Genomic DNA, 25009 nt, shown 5'->3' on the forward strand with positions numbered 1-25009 from the left:
AGCTTCAGAAAATTGTCAAAACATAAATTTCTCAAGGACAACGAGGAATGGGTTTACCGACAACACCCACCCACACCCCATAAATGGACAAAAGTTCTGGCATCATGCCACACCAGAAGGGGTTGCTACAACTTTGTCTAGTGACTCTATTCTATCCCTCACTTATGCAGTATGAAGGTATTGCCTTGTCACCACTACCCAAAGCAGGACTCATTAATTTTCATTCCTCTTTGGAGGTCAATACATCTCATCTGAAGGCACATCAGCTTCCAGATCAGTGGGCTGGGAAAGCAGGAACCTTTTAACGTAAAGAGTGGCTGTCACCACTTCTTCACTTTGATGTACAAGTCAGACCCTCTGCCCAGTCACATGGCCAAGAAAAGTTTCCTAACAGTGATTAAGAAAAGGAGCATCTGGATACAAGGTTTCTCTCTAAGCCATTTGACCAGACTCCCACTGGAGTCAAGATAGGAGACTGGTGAAATGTCTGTGGAAATGCATCCCCAAAATAATATTGACTAATGATACAGCTACAACAGACATTGCAATATAAATGGTGCCTGTGAAAGTGAGGAGGGCTATAACTGGGCAACATATGACTAGGGTTTCATTCTACAATGCTTTTAGCTATGTAGGAGAACCACAAACAGAATTTGTATCACAACTCACTCAGATCTTGGCTGCAGTGTTCTCCTGTAAAATTGATTGCAGTTTGTAAACTAAAAAGAGATTTGGAAACTTCCATCCTCATGTAAATAACATGGGAGTGCACTAAACATAGTAGAGATTGGCTTACAAATCTATTCTGTCCATCACTCTGGCTGTTGCCATTTTGAGGAACTTTTGGCTGCTGAATTAAGTAAACACCCAATTTGGATATTTAAATTTGCTTATGACACTAGCAACATTTCTGGACATATCTGGGAAGAGCAAATGTCATGCACGTTATCTGCTGACCATTCTACTGAAAATGAGTCTGCAGGCAAGTTCTCACTTATTTGTTCAGGTTCAGAGTTTGGTGGCCCAGAGCTGGCAAGCTGCCCAAGATCACCGGTAGCTCTTCCCTCTGACACAGGAGTTAATGGGTGGGGTGAGAACTGACTGGCTGGAAAAGCTGGTTATGCTGAGATGAGATGATATCTCTGACATGAGATGATGGATTGCGTTCCAGGTTTCTAAAGGAAATAGGGTTGCAATAAGGTTTGCATAATCTTCCTTTCTTTCCTAGAAGTGGAGAAGGAGCTAAAAGACTGGGAACTGGAAATATTAAATCCTTATTCAAGAAAAAGTGCAGGAATATTTCCAATAATTGTAGGCAGTCAATGTAACACTAGTGGTGGAGAAGGTTGTAGAAGCAATAATCTGGGGGGATAAAGTAATAAGCAATTGAAGAGGTTTGAGTTAATTAAGGAGAACCAACATGCGTTTATAAAAGGCAGATCATGTTTGACCATACAAAGCGATTTTTTTCAATGGAGTAATAGAGAAGGTTGTTAAAGGGATTGTTTAAAAATTCACTTTGGAATCTGGGTGTCACTGGCAAAGACCATTCCTAAATTGCCCATTCCTAAATGTTTTTGAGAAGATGGTGGTGAGTCCAATGCCTTGAGCTGCTGCAGTCAGTCTGGAGGACGTATTTCCCCAGTGCTGTTTTGTAGGTGGCTCCAGGATATAGACCCAGCAACAATGAGGGGCTGGCAATATACTTTTAAGTCAGGATAGTGTGCAACTTGGAGGGGAGTTCCCACATACCTGCTGCCCTCGTCCATCTTAATGGTAGAGGTAGAGATTTGGGAGGTGTTGTTGATGTAGTCTGGGCAAGTAACATTTTGTAGATGATGCACTTTGCAGCCACCCTGCACTGCTTTTGGAGGGAATGGAATGTTCAGAGTGGTGGAGAGGGTGCCAATAAAACAGGCTTTTTGTTCTGGATGAAGTGAAAATTCTTGAAAGTCATTCTTGGTACTGCACTCATCCAGGCAAGCGAGGAGTATTCCAATACACTCCTGACTTGTGCCATTTAGATGGTGGAAAGGCCTAGGGTGTCAAGAAGTAAATCACTCACCACAGGATACCCAACCTCTGTTAAGGACTGTGAAAGCTTCCATCACTCTGCTGATGATTTAGAACAGACTAAATGGGTAGTAATTTAGTACGCTGGATTTGTCCTGCTTTCTGTGAACATTGCTTACCTGGGAAATATTCCACATTGCAGGGTAGATGCCAGTGTTGTAACTGCACTGAAATAGCTTGTCTAGGGGAGCAGCTAGTTCTAGAGTACAAGTCTTTGGTATTACAACAATGACTACATGATTCCAAATCAAAAAGTATGTCTGAATCCTGGCTTTTTCTCTGAGCCATTTGATTATAATCTCACTGGAGTAAGACACGAATCTTAACATAATCTACAGAGCCAAGCCATTATGTTGACAAGGCATCCTATCAAGACCTTTGGATATTAAAATAAAGGAAAAGTGTATCCAAAATGCTGAATGAGACATTCACCATCAATCCCTCTTTTACATGGGAAAGACTTACTCCACCTGGTATGCTGATGGTAATATTCACTCTATGGTAGCCCTTTCTATTTTGATGATTTTACATTGTCTTTTACCACCATCTAAATCTTAAAATATTTGGCTGTTAATTCAGAACTCAGGTGCTTTGGGTAAATTTTTTTTTGAAAAGAAAAGAGGGCAAATATTATTATTTTCTTCTATTTTTATTTTGTAGATGTCATCATTTACTTGGATGTCAGATTAGTCTAACAGATAAAAATATTTTTTTAATTGCAAAGATTCTAGTGAAAACTATACCACATTGGTGTGTTGCAAGTACATTGCATATTTATTGCACAAGAAATGCTTCTGGCAGGTATCAGGAAAAGCCTGAAACTTGAAGTTTTAGAGCAGCACAGTGACGCAGCTAATAGAGCTGCTACCTCGCAGCTTCAGCAACCCGGGTTCGATCCTGACCTCCGGTGCTGTCTGTGTGGACTCTGTACATTCTCCCTGTTATTGCGTGTGTTCCTCCAGGTGCTGCAGTTTGCCCTCACATCCCAAAACAGTGTGGGTTGGTAGTTAATTGGTCACTGTAAATTGCTCACAGTGGTAGAACCTGAAAGGGGGGGTGGGGGTTGGTGGTGAGTCTGGTGGGAGAATGAAGGGAAAGTGGGGAGAATAAAATGTGTTAAGGTAGGATTAGTGTAAAAAAGGTGCTTAATGGACGGCATGGACTCTTTGGGCTGAGAGGCCGGTCTCCGTGCTGTTTCTTTCTATGACTATGAGCTATGAAAGAGGCAATATGGCTCCCTTAAACTCAACTGCAAGTGTATGAAAACTACTTGGTAATTTTTCCAGATGGGTCAAATCAGTCCAGTTCTCTTTCACAAAGTGCATTATCTGAAACCTGAAACCAGTTAGTCACCTTTGGTTTGCAATAGTGCAAGTGCACATCAGTTGTTCATCATACCGTCAAATACTTCAATCAACCCATCATCACATGATGAAGATCAGATACAATGAATGTGCATCGAACAAAGAAATATCCATCTTCCATGTGCTACTTAAAGCTGCTTGCTTAACGAGGTACAAATATGAAACAATTCTGAAAACCACAGTCAGAGATGCTGGTATTTACAGAGGTTACCCTGGTCTTCCTGTTTGTGGGAACAGACTTTCGCATTTTAGAGAATATGATCAAAAAAGAGTTACCTACCAGGAGGGGTTGTTGAGGCCAGGACGCTCAAGTTTTAAGAACCTGGTGCTGCAATGAAAAGATGGTATGATTTGTTACTTGGTAATGAGCCAAAGATTCTTTTTCTTCTGAATTTATTCAACAATCTTAAAGTGCATTAACACTATATTAAGTTTAGTTTGTTTTTATTTTTCCCTTTGTTTTGATAATGCTTCTCACCACAAATCATACCCACCCAAGAGGACAGGAGCTTTCTGATTTCCAATGAGCCCTTAAAATAATTCACTTTTAAACTCTATGGGGTGGAAATGATTTTCTCTTGGATTATTTTCCGATTTACCCTACAAGAACGAATTGACATCTGGTGCCTTACTTGTCTCTCAGTTTTATCCACATTTTGCCCCAAGACACTGCTAGGAGATAGTCCCACATCATTTCGTCCACTATTAGCTCGTCTACATTATGATTTCTAAGGCAGCAGCATCATGGCTAATTTTATCTCACCCAACATCCACAAATAAAGTTTTCCACAGAATAATAATGATGGAAGCTAAAGTCATGACCATTTTGTTTTCTCGTTTTGGACTACTGGCACTGAGGAGGCTTCTTGCAACTCCATCATCATTTTGGTTAAAATCAGCAGACTCAACACAGATTAAGGATCAGACATGAGATCTCCTGCTGCATGCCTTTAAATACCAATTATAAGAAATAGACTCAAGAATATTATGACAAGACTAACCATTTGTGTATTTTGTGTTAATTAACGGTATACAATAGATTCCTTAATTAAAGTAAATGTGCATGCTTGCAAAACTTCTGATATTTCTGTAGTCTATCTTAACCTGGGATAATTAAGCTAGTTGCTGATTGTGTTAAGCTTAACTAATAGTTTGTAACTAGCATCAGTGAAAACCAAACATCAGTGATGACAGCTATGAAAAGATAAGGGAAATAGAGAGATGTGTATGCAATCAGAAAACATGAGGGAACACAATTGGAATGAGTGTAAAATATGCAAAGAAATAAAGTCACTGAGGAGCATCATCTCAATGCCTAGATCTCCCATGACTGTACCCTTCTATGAAATGAATACTGGTTACCTGCCTAATCCCAAGTCTTTCGTGAAGGTTATAACCCACTCCAAATGTCCCATTTGATTTGGGTAATATTGTTCTGTCATTTAGTTCTAATGTATTGATTTTAATGTCTTATTAGCTGCATACTTTAAACCAACATCTGCTTCTTACATATCCTAACATTTTGAAGATAACGTTCTTAAATACTGGTCCAGATAAGCAGACACTATGCAATTCAGTTTTTTTAAACTGGTATGTCTGGACACACACTACAAATGTCCTTTCTAACGGAGTGAAAATATTATTCCTAGTCGTTGGAATATTTAAAGAAATAGTTATGATTAGATAATTAATGCTACAGAGGCCAGATATTGAGTTTCATATGCCAAGCTCTTCTGTGCCCATAGAACTGAGACAGCAGGAACATGAGATTAACAAAGAGCTGAAAGAAATAGAGAGCAAGTTATTTAAGATGAGACAATGCCAAGAACTGTGGCGAAACTGGAGTCGTGACCAGTTCTACATTTTCCAAGAAAAGGTTTCAGCTGCCCAGCAGTGACTCTGACCATGGGAACAGAAACAAGGGGAAAAAAATACAGAAAAAAAATGAAAAATTGAAAAAGAGAGTGGAAAATTCTTGAGGCATCCTTCACAAATTCTTTGAGCATCTCAAGAAAACTACTGATTATGTAAATCAAAGATCCATGAATTAAACAGAAAACTAAGCCAACAGACCACATTTGTGGTTGCCTTCTTTCCAATACAGGTTAAAAGTTAGGTTGATAATGATGGCTCAGATTGGGAGAACATGGGAAGGAAGGCAGTGTGTTATTGTCATCTGGATATGGGCAGACACAGTAGTGTAGTGGTTAGCATAATACTATTACAGCACCAGCGATCCGGGTTCAATTCCGGCCGCTGTCTGTAAGGAGATTATATGTTCTCCCCGTGTCTGCATGGGTTTCCTCCGGGTGCTTCAGTTTCCTCCCACATTCCAAAGGTGTACAGGTTAGGAAGTTGTGGGCATGCTATGTTGGCGTTGGAAGTGTGGCGACACTTGTGGGCTGCCCCCAGAACGCACTACGCAAAAGAAGCATTTCATTGTGTGTTTCGATGTACATGTGACTAATAAAGAAATCTTATCTTATCTTATTGTGATAATCCAAACAAAGCAGAGAAGTCTCACCCAGTTAACCATACGTGTCTGTCAGGACTATAATAATCAGTTAACAGCAAACACAACTGAGAGCAAAACTCTCAAACATGAAACAGCTGCACGCTCTCAGAAGTTTGATGTTATTAATTTGGGGGAATATGGTATTACCTTAGTAACTTGATTGGGAGATTTCAAACTGGATCATGTGGAACTGGAAGACAGTGTTGTTAAGTTCCTCTTCGCCTCCCTCTCCCAAAACATGTTTCAAGATTTCCTGTTGCAGTTTCCTGGGCAAGTCTGAATTCGGATCCTTTATGCCTCAACGAAGTGGATATTAAATTTGGCCTTTGTGTCTGCTCCACCACTCAGTAAGATTATAGCTGATCTTTTATCTCTGTGTTACTTTCCTGCACAAAAGCATCGATTTCCTTACTATTCAATCAGTTCCGCAAAGAGGGGGCAAGCCAGGATGGCCAGTATAAACCCACTGCAACTGAGGCTTGCCTGATATGTTTTCTCTTAGTTATCTGAGGTATCTGTGAGAAGACAGATACCTCATCTGCCTCAAGTATTCTCCCACGTCATACCGTGGGCAAATTACAAAACCAAGTGAATAGTCTGGGCTAATGAAATGAAAGGTGAACAATGAGCTAAGGTACTAATTCCTTCTGTGCCTCCACCTAGTCAATTTGACTCCACTAATTAAAGGGTTCTGACCTCCCCAATTCAGATAGAAGAAAGATTCTACATGCTTCTTCTGTATTTGGAGGCCTACAGCAAACCATGCCAGTGGTCATGGAAATGGCCATTACCTCCATTTGTACTCAAAAGCTTGATGTTTTTCCGAGCTCCTTAATGAGTTAGACTAAATTTGACAGCCCTCAAAATTGGGTTACGCATGGCTGGTTCTTTGGTATGCTTTATTTTTAAAAATGTGCCATTATTTAACAGAACCTGCTTGTGTGTGCATTAGACAGTCATGGTATTCTCTTGGGGAGTGTTGTCAGGTCAGAAAATGGTGCTGCTATTGATTATACTAATTGTTGGGGTCTGGATAGTGTGTCAGTCCACAGTTTATTTGATCTTCATGCAGTGTTTGTAATTAAGAAATTGTTAAGCTTTTGACAACTTTACCTTTCCCCTTTCCTCTGCAATCTAATGATCATAATGTTAGTATAAAGGAACTTTTGCTCAACACAAACATTACTGTGGATGAAAGGATGAAGGGGCCATTAACAGATCCCTCCTACTGAAGTCTGTTTTAATGTTAAATATGCCACTGATAGATTGTTGTTGCTGGCTTTAATACACCTAGGTATATAAACTATAGATCTATTTGGCTTCTTTCAGTACACATCAGAGTTATATGTGGTCTGCCATCTGGAGGGGTTTCAAAATATTCCAACCAATTTACACCAAGGATGGCTGGGATACTATAGTACTTAGCTGCTCCCCATAGTTTATTTCCCCTTAGGCAGTTCCTTGGGATTTAGGATGACTTGCTTCCAGTCTGGTTTTGTGGCTTTCTGAGATGGTCATTGAACCAATGTGGGAACCACTGACTTTTCCACAGATGGCATAGGATGTGTCGGATGGGGTGCATGGGTGGTAGGGTAGTTTGCAAGGTGCACTCTTCCGTATCTTATACAGGGTTTCGGTGTGCTCTCGAGGTTCTCAGTGGCATTCCCATTGCTCCCTCTTCAGTTTGAGTGGGCATGGGCCAGAGGTTCCCAGGAGTTAGTGGGGGTGTTGTATTTCTTCAAGGAGGCTTCAAGCACGTCTTTCCATCTGGTGTTCTCTTTTAACTGTAACATTTACTTGACCAAGTACTAGCCACCATGATAGAAGAGGACAGTTCTTAAAATAAAGCCATGAAAAGTACAAGTGTTACAATCCTTGGAAGTGTGTCTCTCTCCTGATCAACTAATATAGTCCTGGTCCCTTGTACCCATACCCCGAAAAAAATCTAGAGTGCACTCAATTTCAGGGTCAGAATGATACCAACAATGAATCATTCCTGTGTTTGCTGAACCTGCCAAGTCACTATGAGTTCCTAAATAAGAACAGAGGAAAAAGTGCAAGAACAATGGGCCAAGGAATGCACTGCATTGGTTAACTTGTTGAATGAACTTGTTGTGTAGGGTGAAAGCCAAATAATGCAGGATCCAACTCAGTCATTCTCCATAGAGTTAGGATCCCCATCTGATGTCGAGAAGTCCGAGGCAACGCTGCAGTCTGTTCCCATGAATGGTGTATCCCATTGGGGAGCATCTTTTGACTAACTTCTGTATGGTTACACACTCCACCTGGATCAGCATGCTCAAGTAGATGGTGCTACACAGTCTCCAATGTCCCTCAATCTCATGGAGTCATGATTATTTCATTTGGCTCGGCTAAGTCCTTCTTCCTTGCTGTTGTTCCAAGATACCTTTGGTGTCACGTCTTGAAAAGCCTTGCTGCAATTGTTTCCATGCAAAGGCAGAGCATATGAATATTTAGGACCAGCCAAAGAACCTTAACCAACACTTGTATCCCAATCTTCTGTCCCTGATATGGATCTGTACTATACTAGGACAGGAATACGATGACTAAGACTAACTATTGTTGCAATCCACAGTTGTAGCCCTCATGCCATCAATGTGCACAGGTTGTTGTCCATTTTCTGCTGCTCATTTAACGAGGCCAACCAATTTATATTTGGTTCAACAGTGCCTCAGTGATTAACACATTGTTGTTACCACTTTATAATAGAAGAAATTCCTGACCCTCAGTACACATTTTCCTCTTGCGAGATTTATGAGAGACTTAAAAGAGCAGAACTGCCCTTATAATAGAAAAGTTAAAGCTAATTCAGAATTAGACATAGTGCCCAAAGGAGTCACCACACCAAGATCCATCAAGATGCCCTATTTTACTATGCTTCAGTCTTCCAATCCACCAGGTAATTGTGTCACTGAATGGGACTGAGCTGTAAGTCTGCTTCAGCAACCTGCTCTCCTGTATACTAGGCTGCTCTTGTCAATGGCAAGGTGCCTGAACTCCCATTCTTTAAGTCTACAGGAGAAGCTCTTTGAGTTGAAATGTTCCCTTGCCTTGAGTGAGGAACTTGGAATTACAGAATTGTTAGAGACCAAACCCATCAAGTCACTGCTCTTCATGGACAAATCCCAATAGTTCCATTCCCCTGTTCTTTCCTCATAACTTTGTAGATTACTCTTTCTTAAGTGCCAATATAATGTTTGTTCAAATACACCAATTTTGTTTCCACCATTCTTATTGGCAGTGAATTTTAGATCATAACAAGTCTCTTGAATAAAATGATATTTTTCTCACATTCTTGTATTTTTTTCTTTGAAAATATTAAATCAGCATCCCTCTGCTCCTTAACCCATCTATAATGGGAACAGTGACACTTCTTGAACTGTTCTATTTGCATCCTGTAAATGGATACTACAGGATCAACCTGTGCCAAGTTGTTATGAGCAGATGGTGTCCTGCTGCCCAAGATGACACTAGTGCTCCCAGTGATGTACCATTGATTCCATGCAATGCCCCTTTAGGGCCAGTCTATCCGGAGATGCAAGCAATCAGAGTAGATATCGTCAGATAAAAAGATGGCACATTTACTCTACCAATCATGGATTGTGGCTACAGTACAAACTACAATGGCTACCATAAATGATTCATGACTGTATTTTCCAATGCCACATGCCACAAAATCACTGAGATCTAAAGTCCACATGAAATGCATGGTATCCATGAGTTTAAATGTTATCCTGAATTGTCTTAATAATTATAGTTTATTGTTTACACTGCTTAATTAAAAAAACAAGATAAAAGGTAAATAATTTGGATCCAGCAAGTTTAATCAAATCATGAAGTATTGAGAGAGGGTAATAATGATCTGGATATTTCCCTCTCAAGGTGGGGAACTGTAAGAAATAAAATGAAATAATATCATGCCCAGATTAAATTAAGGGTATATATTTTCCATTAATTACTCATATAAAATAGAACTTTTAATCAAAACATATGTACATGCTAACAAGACTTTTAGGTGTAAATATTCACAATACCTTGGGATATTGCCTGTTGCAAATTAGAAACATAGAAAACCTACAGCACATACAGGCCCTTCGGCCCACAAAGTTGTGCCGAACATGTCCCTACCTTAGAAATTACTAGGCTTACCCATAGCCCTCTATTTTTCTAAGCTCTATGTACCCATCCAAAAGTCTCTTAAAAGACCCTATCGTATCCGCCTCCACCACCATTGCCGGCGGCCCATTCCATGCACTCACCACTCTCTGAGTAAAAAACTTACCCCCTGGCATCTCCTCTGTACCTACTCCCCAGCACCTTAAACCTGTGTCCTCTTGTGGCAACCATTTCAGCACTGGAAAAAGCCTCTGATTATCCACACGATCAATGCCTCTCATCATCTTATATACATCTATTAGGTCACTTCTCATCCTCCATCGCTCCAAGAAGAAAAGGCCGAGTTCACTCAACCTGTTTTCATAAGGCATGCTCCCCGATCCAGGCAACATCCTTGTAAATCTCCTCTGCACCCTCCCTATGGCTTCCACATCCTTCCTGTAGTGAGGCAACCAGAACTGAGCACAGTACTCCAAGTGGGGTCTGACCAGGGTCCTATATAACTGCAACATTACCTCTCAGCTCATAAATTCAATTCCACGATTTATGAAGGACAATACACCATATGCCTTCTTAACCACAGAGTCAACCTGTGCAGCTGCTTTGAGCGTCCTATGGTCTTGGACCCCAAGATCCCTCTGATCCTCCACACTGCCAACAGTTTTACCATTAATACTATATTCTGCCATCATATTTGACCTACCAAAATGAACCACTTCACACTTATCTGGGTTGAACTCCATCTGACACTTCTCAGCCCAGTTTTGCATCCTATCTATGTCCCGCTGTAACCTCTGACAGCCCTCCACACTAAGTTGTATAGAATAAATTATCTAGATTGTCTAGAATAAGGAGCAATCTAATTGAGACCTTGTGTTTGTTGAGGTTATTCTCCAAATCTCATCAGTGGTAGTTTAGAAATATTTTAAAAAGATATTAAATGGCATGGTACATAAGTGGGAACTTACAAATATTCTGTGTGATTATATATTTAATTAAAATAATATTGATAATTTGGGTTGAAAACAACTATTTTCAACTTTATCAGGCCTGAATTTTTCCTCAATTGGGTAATCAACTAACCATTTAGTTATATCTGCAAGCAGTTAGAAAATTTAATTTTGGCTGCACATAGGAGAATTTCAGTTTCTTATCTCAGGACATGAATGCAGTTTCATGTCAGCAGACTTTGACGGCTGGATGATTTAAGCACTTTAATATATCTTTTAATGGTGGCTTGGTGTTTGTGATGAATGTGCTAATTATCTTTCTTTTGTACATGGAATAATTGTTATCATTCTTAACCTCTGACCTCTCGAAGCTGTTTGATGCCTCGTCAAAGTGATCATCACAGTGGAATAACTAAGAATTTACCTACTGGCTTGTCACATGGGCACTTATCCCTCATCTGAATCCAGTCAGGAATCCTGCAAGTGATCAGCTTGCAACCTTTTTATTCTATCACCTGCAGGATTTTTGGGGAGAATTCCATCAAGCTAACCACCACCACCAACCACCGCCCCCCCCCCCCCCCCCCGCCACTTTAAAAAATGTATTCCAAAACTTTTGTGAGTAGAATAAAGGGAATAAAAATGGATTGGTACTTGATGATTGCCATGAACATTACTCAGTTTGTAGATTGAACCTGTAGATTGAACCTGTACTTTAGATATGGGAGGCATAGGTAGACAGTTATACCAGTCTTCTTTCTTCTTCTGTGCTATTTCCTAAGCTATTCTCTATCCTTAGCAATGTAAAAGCTGCACCAAACTAACCATATGGAATTTTAACTGAATTTGATGAAGCTAATTGGAGAACTAGACTAATGCTAGGTCCAAACAGAATCAGAAGATTCTGTCCAGGTGCATGGTAACTATTTCAAATGTTACGTTGCATTAAAATTATACTCAATTATTTTGCTGGTAATAGTTCCTCTTCTTGAAACTTTGTGTCGTTCTTGCAATCACTTGATTGAAGTAAACCTTGCCTTATCATTTTTCCAAGTTCAATATTTTAAATCTGCATCTGCCAAATCATGAAACTACTAGCCCAGCTGCTTTCTTAAATAGAATACTGAGAAAGGAGAATGGGAACAAATAAGTTTTTTGAGAAGCATTAGCCAGATCATCAACAAATAAATACAAAGCTGAAATTCCAATTTTCCTGACCATTTACACCTTGCCTTGATTCAGTTTGTTCCAAGGATCCCTTCGTTAAATTTTTCAATAGGTATTAAAAGATATCTGGACAATAAGATTGAATATAATAACATTCTTACTTGGTGAAATGCAACCAATTTTAAAACCAACTGTTGTGTCATATTTGCATGCAAAGGGCTTATTAAAGTATGCTCTGATATGCTTTTTCTCTCTCGAAGAGATTCTCAAATGAAGGGTGCATAATGAGGGGTCAAGGCACATGATATGAATGTCATTAGGTAACAAAAAGGATTTAATCTTTAAAGCCATGTGCTATTTTAATAGTTTGAGAACACTCCAGTAAGGAACATTCATCATTGTATTGATCATATTCTGCTTTCTGCAATATAACATAGTCCAATTTAATTACAACTTGCATCCTCCTCCTAGGATCATAATATTCTAATGTGTCTTTCAAAGTTGTGCAGAGCTAGTATCATGGTGAGAGGTAGAGGAGTATTTGCATTGTGCAAAAGAGTAAAGCCACAGAAGATTAGGATTTTGGATAATTAGAGGAAGGAAGTGAAAACCTTCACAACATCAGATGCAGTTTATGTGTGAAATGTTTGTGTCCTAACACAGAACATAAAGCATTTATTTCACTCTACAAGTTTTAACACTAGACAACCTGCAGTAGATAAACCATAATCTGAACCGCAGCCACACTGATCTTTCACTTGTATTAAATATTTGGTGACATATTCTGTGCTGGAATCCACCTTGCAACTCATTTTTGGAGCACTTCCACTCCAAGCTGCCCTTTTTTTAACCATGCACACAGGCTTCCTCACAGTTCGCCACCGACACAGCCAGTGAAAACCTCAGCCTTTCCTACTTCTCACAACAACCTTCTTGTTAACCTTCATGTTGCAGCCAGCTGCAAAGTAATCACCCTGATAAACTGCTCAAGTAATTCATGTCACATAGAGGACAGGATTTCAGATAAACCGTACCAAGAATCATACGAGATCAAATTCAATATAATTTCCTTAGTATAAAATATCCCAGATAATCGGAGACACATCAAAAGCATATATAATATACACATATGGCACAAATAATTTACAGACAATATTTTTCTTTGGCACACGGTTAAACCTGTTTGCTTGATAGAATATTTGAAAAGGGCAGTTTCTGCATCCATTGATTCTCAGTCACGGGATATTTCTCAATTCCACTTAAGGCAACGCTTTAAAAATTAAATATTCATTCTCCAATTTCTTACCCCGAGGGCTTTTTTTGTTGCTTTCTGGCTTTAAATTAATGTTGTGACCCCTGTAAACAACAGATTTTTCTTCTAAACACCTGCCTGCACAGACGATTGCAGTGAATTGATGAATCATGCCATCCTATTTTGAGTTATAGTTCTTGTTAAAATTGTAGCACAGAATAAATTACCTGATAGACTTTTCCGCAAAATAAATGAGTAAATGGGCTGTCATTCCTATTAAATGATAGCAGTGCAGCATCTAGAAAGGCTTCCGTCTTTACTGGAAAATAAAAAAGGTCAGACCAAAGGGACAAACTGTTCCTCAAGTCTCTCCATCTCAAATGCACTGAATCTCAGTTTCAACACTTAGCCTTCAGTCCACCCACTCCTGATTCTAAAAGCATCATGTTTGGAGAAATAAAGAAAACAGGATATTCTATAACTGTTGGCAGCTGAATTTAAAAATTCCCCTTCAGCATACATTTTTATTTGCTCACTTGAAACTGACTAACGGTTGTGTCCTGCAAATAAAACACCGTTGGAAGATTAGCAATTAGCAGCTAGCAGTGATAAGCTAAGCACTTCCCTGATCTGAAGGTTTTTGGAAGTAATGGAGCACTAGCAGAGAGAAAAGAGAGGAAAAAGCAAGAGGATTTCCGCTAAATCTAATCAATCAGGAATGCATAATAGCTTCCATGCAGAACTGCTGACACTGGGTCACCAGCTTCTGTGACCCCTAAACACAAGACCAGCACTACAAAAAAAGATGAGAGAATCCGAGCTAATTGTCTAGCAGTGCAGTGCTTTCTTCACTTTCACCCAGCAATACAGCTTCAACCACACCCGCACATTTCATGACAATCCAGTGAAACATCTTTCATCTTCTTTATTTTAATTATTTTCCCTTTTTCCATTAAAGTCCCCCTTGCTTACCAGCAAATGTGCAGCAACAAAGAAAAAAAATGCAATATCTAAATAAAAGCATTTCTAAACCAACATTGTATTTTAAATATTATTCACTGTGCCCATAAAAGAAAAATATAAGCAGCTTATTCAGGCTTGCTGTCATCTTTTGATTTTTTTTTACTTACTGAAAACGCTCTCACAGTAGCACCTCGCAGCAGAAGAGAAAGTTGCCAGTGTTGCCAGATTATTTCTACTTTGCCACCAGCTGCTCCGCACTGGATGCAGATTAAAGCACTTTTAAACTCCAGAGCCTCACCATGTGACCAGGCAATCATTTGTGATGGGCAGAATAAATTATCAGACGAGCCGTGCACCCCCTAGCCAATGTTTGGGGAAGTGTAGCTTTTCTTAAAAAAACTTACCAGTGTCTGCCAAACCTCCTAGAGCTCAGCCTCCAGACAAACGCACAGAAGATAAAATACCTTCTCTTCATCTACACATGATACAAATATGTATCTATTCTCTTGAATTTTGCTGGGAATAGTAGAGCTTTCTGATTGTGGGGTGTTGGGGGGGGCTTGTTGGTGCTGGTGGAAATATAATCGATTGGGGAAGTCTTACATTTATTTCTTTTTGTGTGTGCTTTTTTCTCTTTAACCCTCTCTGCCTGGAGAGCAAGCTTGAAGCTAGTTTCTAAAGCACGGCAGCAAAACACACAGTACACATTAACAAATCAATACAAACAAAGGTCCTCGAGCCTCTGCATAAAACATGAGGCTCTTTATCCTAATTGAGCTCTGATCCTGCCACCTCATTCAGAACGCACTATCTGCTGTCTCAGCTGACAAGTGTGGGGTGATTATGTATATCCATACACTTTAATATATTTAGGTACATGCCAGAAATATGGAAATGATATCTATTTTTCTTTGATTACTCCATATTCCTGCACAGCTGCTGCATCCATTTACTCAAAATATTCAAGTGATGTTTATTTGAATTGTCTTAAAATTTGGCATTCTTTTAAACATCCTTGTTCCATAGATCTTTGACCAACTTTCCTTACAAAGTTTAGCCTGTAGGTAACCATTGGCTGTATAATTATAAGAAAAGTAACTCATATGTTAAATTTTGCTCTGATTTAAGAGATTCAGAAAAGCGGGGTTAACTCTCATGGTTACTGGCTAGTGCTAAGATAGTTGACTGATCCTTCAGTATTATTCATTCTGCAATTCTCTGCTCCTTCTGTGTCATTTTCTTCAAAAGGTATTTTTCTCAACCTCACTGGAGTTTTGCCTTAGCACTTCATGCAAGCTTCTCAAAAAAATTCAACAATCTGAAGTAGGAATTAAAAATAATTTATAGTCATTGTTTAGCTTGACGGCTGAAATTAATATATCTGTGGAAGTTGTAAGAAGTTTGCTGGCCTCTGTGATTATTCCTACTATTAAAACTTCTGTCAGTAACGTTATTAGTAATGTTTTACAGGGCATCTGAAATAGCCCAAGAGCTGAATTCTTTTCTTTCCCGATGGTGGTGAGTTCAGATCTGACAAATGAATTGCCTTTTTGCCAAGAAATCCTTTGCTTGGCTGAGGGTTTTTAATCTTCAGAATGAAACAGCCAATTTGCAAATTTAATCATTCACTAAGCAATTCAATCTAAACAGTAATAGCAGAAAACACTCAAGAAAATCGTATTTCACGCAAAAGTGATTAGCCTTCTGAAAGCATGCTTGAAGTTTGGCAGCATTTTGTGTATTTTATGTGCTGATCATTAAAGAAATTCTCTAGCCTAAATTACTAACAGGAGAACTATTAAAACTTAAACAAGTAATTGATGCTGAGAGTGGTAGTACGCTAATGCTACTGCCAGAATTTACAATAATATGAGCCTATTTCACATCATCTGCTCTCTTTACACATGTTTGTGTTGATAGAGTCCGTTCCACACTTTTTCTGTTATTCCCCCTCCTAATTGTATTGCTAACAGAAAACCCAGAAAGTATGCACTATAAAGGCTTTCCTTTATGGTTCAGTGAAAAGTGCATGATGAGCTGCTGAACGAGTCATACACAATAAGGAAGTTGCAGGCAGAATGACCATCCTGTGCTAACTTACCCAGACTTGGTTAGGGCAGTTGGTGTCATTATCTCTGAAGTAAGGAAGAGGAAAAAAAATGTCTCCTTTAGTTGGATCCTTATTGACCTTTTCAACATTCCTTTTTTCACCCTGTGGACAGCTACCCTTGCTGCCATATAAATCCAGAGTTTACCCAAATGGCCATTCTAGAACATTACAGTGAAAACCTGTAGACTATTGGACCATGGTAGGCATCACAACTCATTCAATGTCCACATAGGTCTTTGTAGAGATCACTCGATGGTGATTCATATTAGAAAACCTGAGTTGTACCAAACTATTCACTTGAGACACGTGTGGAAATCTGCACAACTTACAAGTCCATCTGTTGCCTTTGTTGAGATTGGATAGCACACCACAGAAATGGCATTAAAGCTGAGTCCATATTGCTTATGGAGCATTGTAACATGCCAAACTAAAGCTTTCAAGATTGACAAGTACCAATGGATATAGATCTTTAAAAATCTTAAAGATTGAATTGTGATCTGATTCTTGATTTCTTGAGAGCAAGAAATGATATGGTAACACAGTAATGGTCACTATTCTATTATAGAGTCATAGATTTATACAGCGTGGAAAGAAGGCCTTTGGTCCAACTCATCCATGATGACCAAGTTGCCTACTGATCTAGTCCCATTTGTCTGCATTTCGCCCATATCCAAACCTATCCTACTCATGTACCTATCTAAATATCTTTTAAACGTTGAAATTGCACCCATGCCTACCACTTTCTCTGGCAGCTTGTTCCATATACCCACCACGCTTTGTGTGAAAAACATGTCCCTCAAGTCCCCTTTAAATCTTTCCCCTCTCACCTTAAACCTATACCCTTTTGTTTTAGTCTGCCCTACCCTGGAAAAAAGGCTGTGTCCATTCATCTTATGTATGCCACTAATGATCTTATATACCTCTATAAGGTCAACCCTTAGCCTCCGATGCTCTAGGGTAAAAAACCCAAGTCTATCCAATACGTTCTTATAATTCATGGCCTCCAATCCTGGCAACACCCTTGTGAATCTTTTCTGCACCCTTTCCAACTTAATTACATCCTTCCAATAGCTAGGCAACCAGAACTGCACACAATGCACACAAAGTGTGGTATCACCAATGTCTTGTACAATTATAACATGACATCCCAACTCTTGTAGCCACTGCCCTTACTGATGAAGGCAAGCGTGCCAAATGCCTTTTTCGCCACCCTGTCTAGCTGTGTCACCACTTTCAGGGAACTATGTACTTGTACTCCTAGGTCTTTCTCTGTTCTACAACATTCTCCAGGGCCCTGCCGTTTACTGTGTAAGTCCTGCCCTGGGTTATTGATCTGAAGGTAGGTATGGTAGTGTAGCGGTTAGCGTAATGCTATTACAGCTCCAGCGACCCAGGTTCAATTCCTGCCCCTGTCTGTAAGGAGTCTGTGCATTCTCCCCGTGTCCACGTAACATCCCAATATCCCATGTCTGCATGGATTTCCTCTGGGTGCTCCGGTTTCCTCCTACGTTCCAAAGTTAGGAAGTTGTGGGCATGTTATGTTGGCGCCAGAAGGGTGGCGACACTTGTGGGCTGCCCCCAGAACACTCCATGCAAAAGATGCATTTCACTGTGTGTTTCAATGTACATGTGACTAATAAAGATATCTTATCTAGGTATGGGTTCGAATCCCACCACGGCAGATGCAGAAATTAAATTCAAGGAATGTTATTTTTAAATGGCTATTATTATTAAATGTGACATGAAAGTACTGATATGTCATAGAAATCTGATTCACTAAGGTCCTTATAGGGAAGAAAATTTGCTGATTTACTTATTCTACCTTCTTTATGAACCTTAACCTACCAATGAGGTTCACTAATGGCCAAAAATATAATTTGGCTTGAGTAGAAGTTAAGAATAGGAGGTAAATGCTGACTGTTCCAACAACTTCCATAACCTGTGATCAAATAATTTAAATTAAATATATTAGATCTGCATTAACCAGGTAAAACTATCTGTTCTGATATTTATTTGAGTATAAATGAGACCTGTGGACAGTGCATCCAGGAACAGACTGATCAATATTAAGATGGAGATTTGCTGCCTTCTCAGTCTGAAAGTGTCACACTCTCACCATAACAAAACCAAATGAAAGTGGAGACAGTTCATGTGCATGGATAAATCCCTCACCCAATCTGCATACAGAAATAACCCTGAGTGGTTTGCAAACCTCAAAGCATGTATGGATTGATGACTGTCTGCAGTCAGCTGCCAGAGCTTTACTGTGCACTGGTAAAACAGCATTAGTTCGGCTCTAGGCAGGTTAAACCACTCTACTATGATGAGAGAGAAGCATGAACATGTGGTTCTGATAATGCCTGGCTTTCTGTTCTAGATATGTACTCCAGAGGAAAACAACTGGACATGAGCCTGATTGTGTCACAGCCAAATTGGTACAACTGGAGTGAAAAGGAAATGGGTTGGCACTGAAATCCCTTTATCTGAGATCAGTTCTATGTATATCTCACCGGTGACTGGTGGTTTAAAATAATGTTGGCATTATCCAGAAGAAGAACTTAACTAAAAGCAGAGCAAAGAAAAATTTGCACTTAGATAGCACCTTCCATGATCTTTGGAGACCCTAGTGTGCTTTTGAGCTAATGGTGTACTTTTGAAGTATACTTACTGATGTAAACAGGTATGATAGATTTCATGCATTGCAGGCATGTCAAACAGTTCAGTAATGTTCCAATTTTCTCCATGGTGCCCTCCTCAATAATTATTTCTCAGATATCATTATTAGAACAGATTATCTAGCCATTATCACAATGCTGTTTGCAGGAGCTTGGTGAATTCAAATTGGCAGCCATGTTTCCTATATTACAATATTACAGGATTGCCCTCGGCTAAATTTTTCCTAATGCTCAAATAATATCAAAATTAACAGTCTAATATTACACGTGTAAAACAGACAGTTGAATCAGATAGAATGAGAACAACCAAAGGGAAAGTGTATCAAGATGAGAACAAAAAAGAAGGAAAGTGAAATTGAAGGAATAAAGAATGACAGAAGGAAGCAGGAGGAAAATGGAGAAAATTGAAATCATCCATCAAGTAAGTGTCACTATGTTGACCTTCTGCAAGTTAAATTAAAAAATTGCCACATTGACAGAAAATAATAGTTATAAATCCATTACGTGTAAGCACAAAGCATGTGATATGAAGGCACAAGTTCATGAATGTGTATAAACAGACGTGTATTATGTTGGTCTTTCTATTCAAGAACAAAAACACTGCTAGTTGAATATCCTTGGTAAGGTATTGTATTAATTATACATTTCCTACTTGTAAAGAAAATCTGCAGTTGAATCTTAAATAATTTAGTTGATTTTTTTTGGATATTTCCCATCTAACAGGAACCGAAAATTGAGCCTTCTATGTCCACGACTACAATGAGAATAGTTTGCCTTTCAGGTAAGAAAATGTAGAAATTTGAAAAAATGTGACATATTAATGGAACTGTAGGTTTTAATTAGAGACAAGTATAAGGGCATCCAATCAAAGTTTGGCAGCCCACTTATAAATTAAACTACAACTTTGATGAGAATTCTCATTTCACTGTTGACCCTACTTTACCTAATATACCGCTCTTAATGTTTTATACATATGAATCATCATTATTCTTTTGTGGCTCAAGGCAAGGCCAGCAGAATATGTCATTCCCTTGAATGCCCACTATACCCAATGATGGAAAGACGAAGGAACTGGAGTGTGCAGGCTGGCACATTGGAGGTAGAAGTGTTGTCACAGTGCACGTTTTGAACCAACCAAAAGCTGAACAACAGAGGATAATCAGAGGAGATGAAGAGGAGATCAGCCACGCCAAACACCGTGGAGTGGTTGTGGTGGATAAGAAAGGGTAGTTTGCTACCGCTGAGAATTTTACTCGGTGACCTTGGAGAAATGGTAAAGTAGAAACTGAACTCAAGGGGAATCATGTTGAAGATGAGCCCAGACATCGGAGTAGAAAGAAAGTACAACAAAGAAAGAGTAGATGTTGAATAGGAAGAAGGCTTTGAGAAGGGTTTGACTGTGGCACTTTTGAAGAGTGGTGGAGCAGAGCCTAATGATTGACCTATTAGCAAGCATTGGGATAGATGTGGTTACATAGGCAAGAGTCCAGCTGAGATAGGGTCAATAGAAAGGAAAGCAGTTTTATGGATAAGATTTGCTTCAAAGAACAGAACTGGGAAAACATGAAGGTTGGGGGAGCCAATCTTTATTTCATCTTACTTTACCTGAGTAATGCTGAAGAAGGTGAAAGAATCAGTTGAAAGAAAGATTAAATACTGCTTACTGCAGAAGGATTAAATACTGCTTACTGCAATTGTTCAGCTTTTGGTTGATTTCAAAACATGCACTATGACAACACTTCTACCTCCAATGTGCTGGTGGGACTCAGTGGGTCAGGCAGCATCTGTAGAGGGAAATGGATGGTTGACATTTTATCTCAAGAACCTGTATCTGGATTGAAAGGCTCCACCTATCACCTCCCAGCCTCTGTTGCTATTTACACCCTTCCCTCCCCCACCTGACTCCATCTGCCAATCACCCCTCCTCAATTGGATCCACCTATCACTTACCAGCTCTTGCCCCTCACCCCTTTATACTGGCTATCTCCCCTCCACTTTTCCAGTCAACATAAAGGGTCTTGACCCGAAATGTCGACTGTCCATTTCCCTCTACAGATGCTGCCTGACCTGTTGAGTTTCTCCAACAGTTTGGCTTTTGCTCCAGGTTCTATCATCTGCAGTCTCTTGTATATCCAAATACTGCTTACAGTTATAATGACAAATTCCAAGGAGACAAACAAGTTAGAAGAAGTAGCTTTACAAAACTCTGGTTAGACCACACTTAGAGTACTGTGTTCAGTTCTGGTCACCTCATTATAGGAAGGATGTGGAGGCATTGGAGAGGGTGCAGAGGAGATTTACCAGGATGCTGCCTGGATTAGAGAGTATTGAATATGAGGAGAGGCTTAAGGTGCTAGGGCTTTATTCACTGGAAAGGAGGAGGATGAGAGGAGACATAATAGAGGTATATAAAATACTGAGAGGAATAGATAGAGTAGACAGTCAGCGCCTCCTTCCCAGGGCACCAATGCTCAAGACGAGAGGGCATGGCTTTAAGGTTATTGGTGGGAGGTTCAGGGGAGATGTCAGGGGGAGGTTTTTCACCCAGAGAGTGGTTGGTGCATGGAATGCACTGCCTGGGGTGGTGGTGGAGGCAGATACATTGAACAGGTTCAAGAGCTTGTTGGATAGGCATCTGGAGGAGTATGGGATGGGGGGATATGCGGGAGGAAGGGGTTAGGTAGTGTGAGGGTGGTTTGATGGACGGCACAACATGGTGGACCGAAGGGCCTGTTTTGTGCTGCATGGTTCTAAGTGGAAACGTACAAGAGCCTTGAGACAAGGACAAAGCAAAGAAAAGGTTGATCAGTAAGCTGGAGGTTGTTTAAAAGAATCAAGGCAAAGAGCGGGTAAAAAAAACTCTGAGTGAACAAACTTAAAATGTGCAACTGGTCACACTTCAACATACACATAGACTTTCCAGCAGTGGAGACCAGAGAATATTCAGGAGTGGGAACTCTGGCTGATTTTTACTCTTAGGAACATGAAAAATCTTGAGGCAGGGCAGGAAGTGATTGGAGATAATCTTGTCAATGATTTAAACTTTGGAGGTAGCACTGTGATTTAGTTAATATCTTGGCATCCAGAGGGCTGGATTATTGATCCTGAGACTTGATTAAAATCTCATCATAGACTTGGGAATTTAAAATTGAGTATGTAAATAAAAATCTGGATTTACAAAGCTAGAATCAGTAATGGCAATCATGAAACTACCAGATTATTGTAAAGACCCATATGGTTCATTAATGTCATTTGGAAAATAATGTGTACTGCTCTTACTGGGTCATGCAACTCCAGATCCACCAATGAGGTTGATGCTTATTCCTTCAGAAATGACCTTTCAGTCCTTGATCCAGGGGGTTTTGAGAGAATGCTGGCCTTGCTAATGGTATCCACATTTTATAAACAAATACATTGAAAGAAAATAAGACCTTGAATATAAAACATGCTGACTGTGAAAATGAGTGAGTGGTATTGAGTGAAGGCAGAAAGAGCACCAGAAAAATTTATGGCAGAGACTTTATAAACCATTGCCTAAAGTCTAGAGCAGATCATGAGATGCAGGAATCAGCCACTTGGCCCCTCAAGTCGGCTGCATCATTAAGTAAGATTGTGGCTGATTTGATCTTGACCTCAATTCATTTTCCTGCCTCTTTCCAATAGCACTTCACTGCCCTATAATATAAAACCTGTCTACCTCAGAGTTGAACATGTCAGAAATTTAGTTGATTTTTCCTTCCCTAGTCAAGCATTATTCAAAATGTTTGCTATGCCAAGTTCCTAAGATAGTCAAGAATGTGCTCAAAGCTTCCTTAAAGAAGAGTAACATCCCCACTGATTCCTCTCTGCTCAAATTGGAAAAAGAGCATTGTGGATGGTTTTGAGAATCTCAAACCCTTACACTGAAGTACACAGCACCACATTACAAATTACCCAACCTTCTGTACTATCAGGCATCTCCTGTTCTATCTATGAAAAATTCTATGGTTCCCACCTTGGTCTCATGAGCTATTTCAGAAATTGTAGTGGTATTAGGTCACCCTCCATCCCAAACAAGTAATAAACTCAGGTGAATCAGTCTTAATCTGCCTTAGATCCTAGATTGTTGAATCTTAGATCTTCTTGACATTCTCTGCCAGAATTGTCTTGTTAAATTTAGTTTGTGGGAGCTTACTATGTGCATTTGGCTTCTCTATTTCTTACATTATGACAATGATTATATTTCAAGAATACAGAGCTCTTTGGCTATAAAATGTTTTGGAACACTCAAAGATATAAATGGTATTAGATTACTGCAAGTTATTTTTCTTTTTTCATAGTTTCATGCTAAACAGAACAAGGATCACTGGGGAGTCTGAGCTAATTGTCCTTAGCCAAACTATCAAAATACTTCTCTTGAGATTTTTGAGAAGAACTAGCCAATTGTTATTCACCGCACACTTCAAGTTTATTCACATGCTAAATGGTTAGCATTCTTTTATCACCATTGTGAACAATTACTTAATGATGTATCATACACTTATATTGACCTCAGTGGATAGAAGAAATGTCACACTGGGTCCTTTGGGAAAATCATGTTCATAACATTGTTTGATTCTTACCACCAGAGGGAGACCAACGCCTTGCCTTTAAGCAATGCATTTTGGGTAGGATGACCCCAAAATGGCTGCCACTGCTATCATTAGACTACAAACCTTTTCATAGAATCTCAGCACATGAAATAATAATAAATACCTGTTGTTTTGTGTCAAAATTCCATGGAATCTTTTTATAGTGCATGTGCAGAGCAAAACCTTGCTACATTGATGTTATAATTCCCAAAGTGTATTGTGTGAAAGATATCTCCTTCCATCCCCAACCCCACACACTAATACACACATATTAGGAGATGAAAATGTATATATCTGCAAGCTCAAGATTTCTTTAGAGCATAAAACTATGGCCTGATCTTCAAAACTGAAAATTAAGAACAGTTGTGCTTTCAAACTTTACTTACTTTTCTGAAACTGCCATAGATGCCAACAAAGATCTCATGTTTACAAAATGAACTAAAATGTCACTTAATGAATATGCTTACATTCCACTAGTGTTCTTACCTTTGTCTCGTTTTACCCTCCCATTGTCAGATGCAAAATATTTGCATTGGAACCAGAGTTGGTTTATCTGATCCCAGATGGATTCTGATTTTAACAAGGTTAAAACTTCAAAGAGGTTGCACTTATGTGCCTTTACTCTGCTGAATAGAAAATGGTCAAAATGGTGGTTCCTCCAGACCCACAGCATGTTCATGTGCATGGTCAGCAAATTCACCCAGTGGTCAGTTTGAGCTGCCAGAACTCTGCAAGCAGATTTAATTAATAATTGCATTTCCTTGAGGAACATTTGTTCATACAATTTTCTATCTCACAAATCAGCTCCAGGACCTGGAGTGATAGCAGTTTTCTGTCAGCCTGCAACAGGTTCAAGAGTTTTCTGATGTAATACATCCTATCAAATATAGGAGGGACAAACCACCAGTAATTTACAGAAAGTTATGGGCAGTTTTGACACTGAGATCCAATTTGGAATGTTCTACTATATTAAACATATTTTTCAGTGCAAGATATTGTTGATGTTGAATATTGATCAAATTCATTTCAGTTTGGGTTCAAACAGTTCAAATAGTCTTAAATAATTAAAAATATGAAAAAAATTAAAAATGAAACTAAATACTCTTTCAAGTACAAGAAAGTAATTAAAGTAAGAAAGAATATTCACTCTCTTGATCAAGATGGATTCAGGCACAAGTAATCTTAAAAATGGA

At 39.3% G+C, this 25009-nt stretch overlaps 1 protein-coding gene across 1 annotated transcript in view; it reads right to left on the minus strand.

Moving 5' to 3' along the window:
• Positions 1–14647, minus strand: part of LOC127567310 (ciliary neurotrophic factor receptor subunit alpha-like) — a 233514-nt gene extending 218867 nt beyond the window's left edge. The window contains exon 1 of the mRNA XM_052010049.1: positions 14589–14647. The gene's annotated coding sequence lies outside the window, so the exon portion shown is untranslated. The remainder of the gene's footprint in view (positions 1–14588) is intronic.
• Between the last annotated feature and the right edge of the window lie 10362 nt (positions 14648–25009).

This window comes from Pristis pectinata, chromosome 2 (genome assembly GCF_009764475.1).
Source record: "Pristis pectinata isolate sPriPec2 chromosome 2, sPriPec2.1.pri, whole genome shotgun sequence".
In the NCBI taxonomy this organism is placed as follows: Eukaryota; Metazoa; Chordata; class Chondrichthyes; order Rhinopristiformes; family Pristidae; genus Pristis; species Pristis pectinata.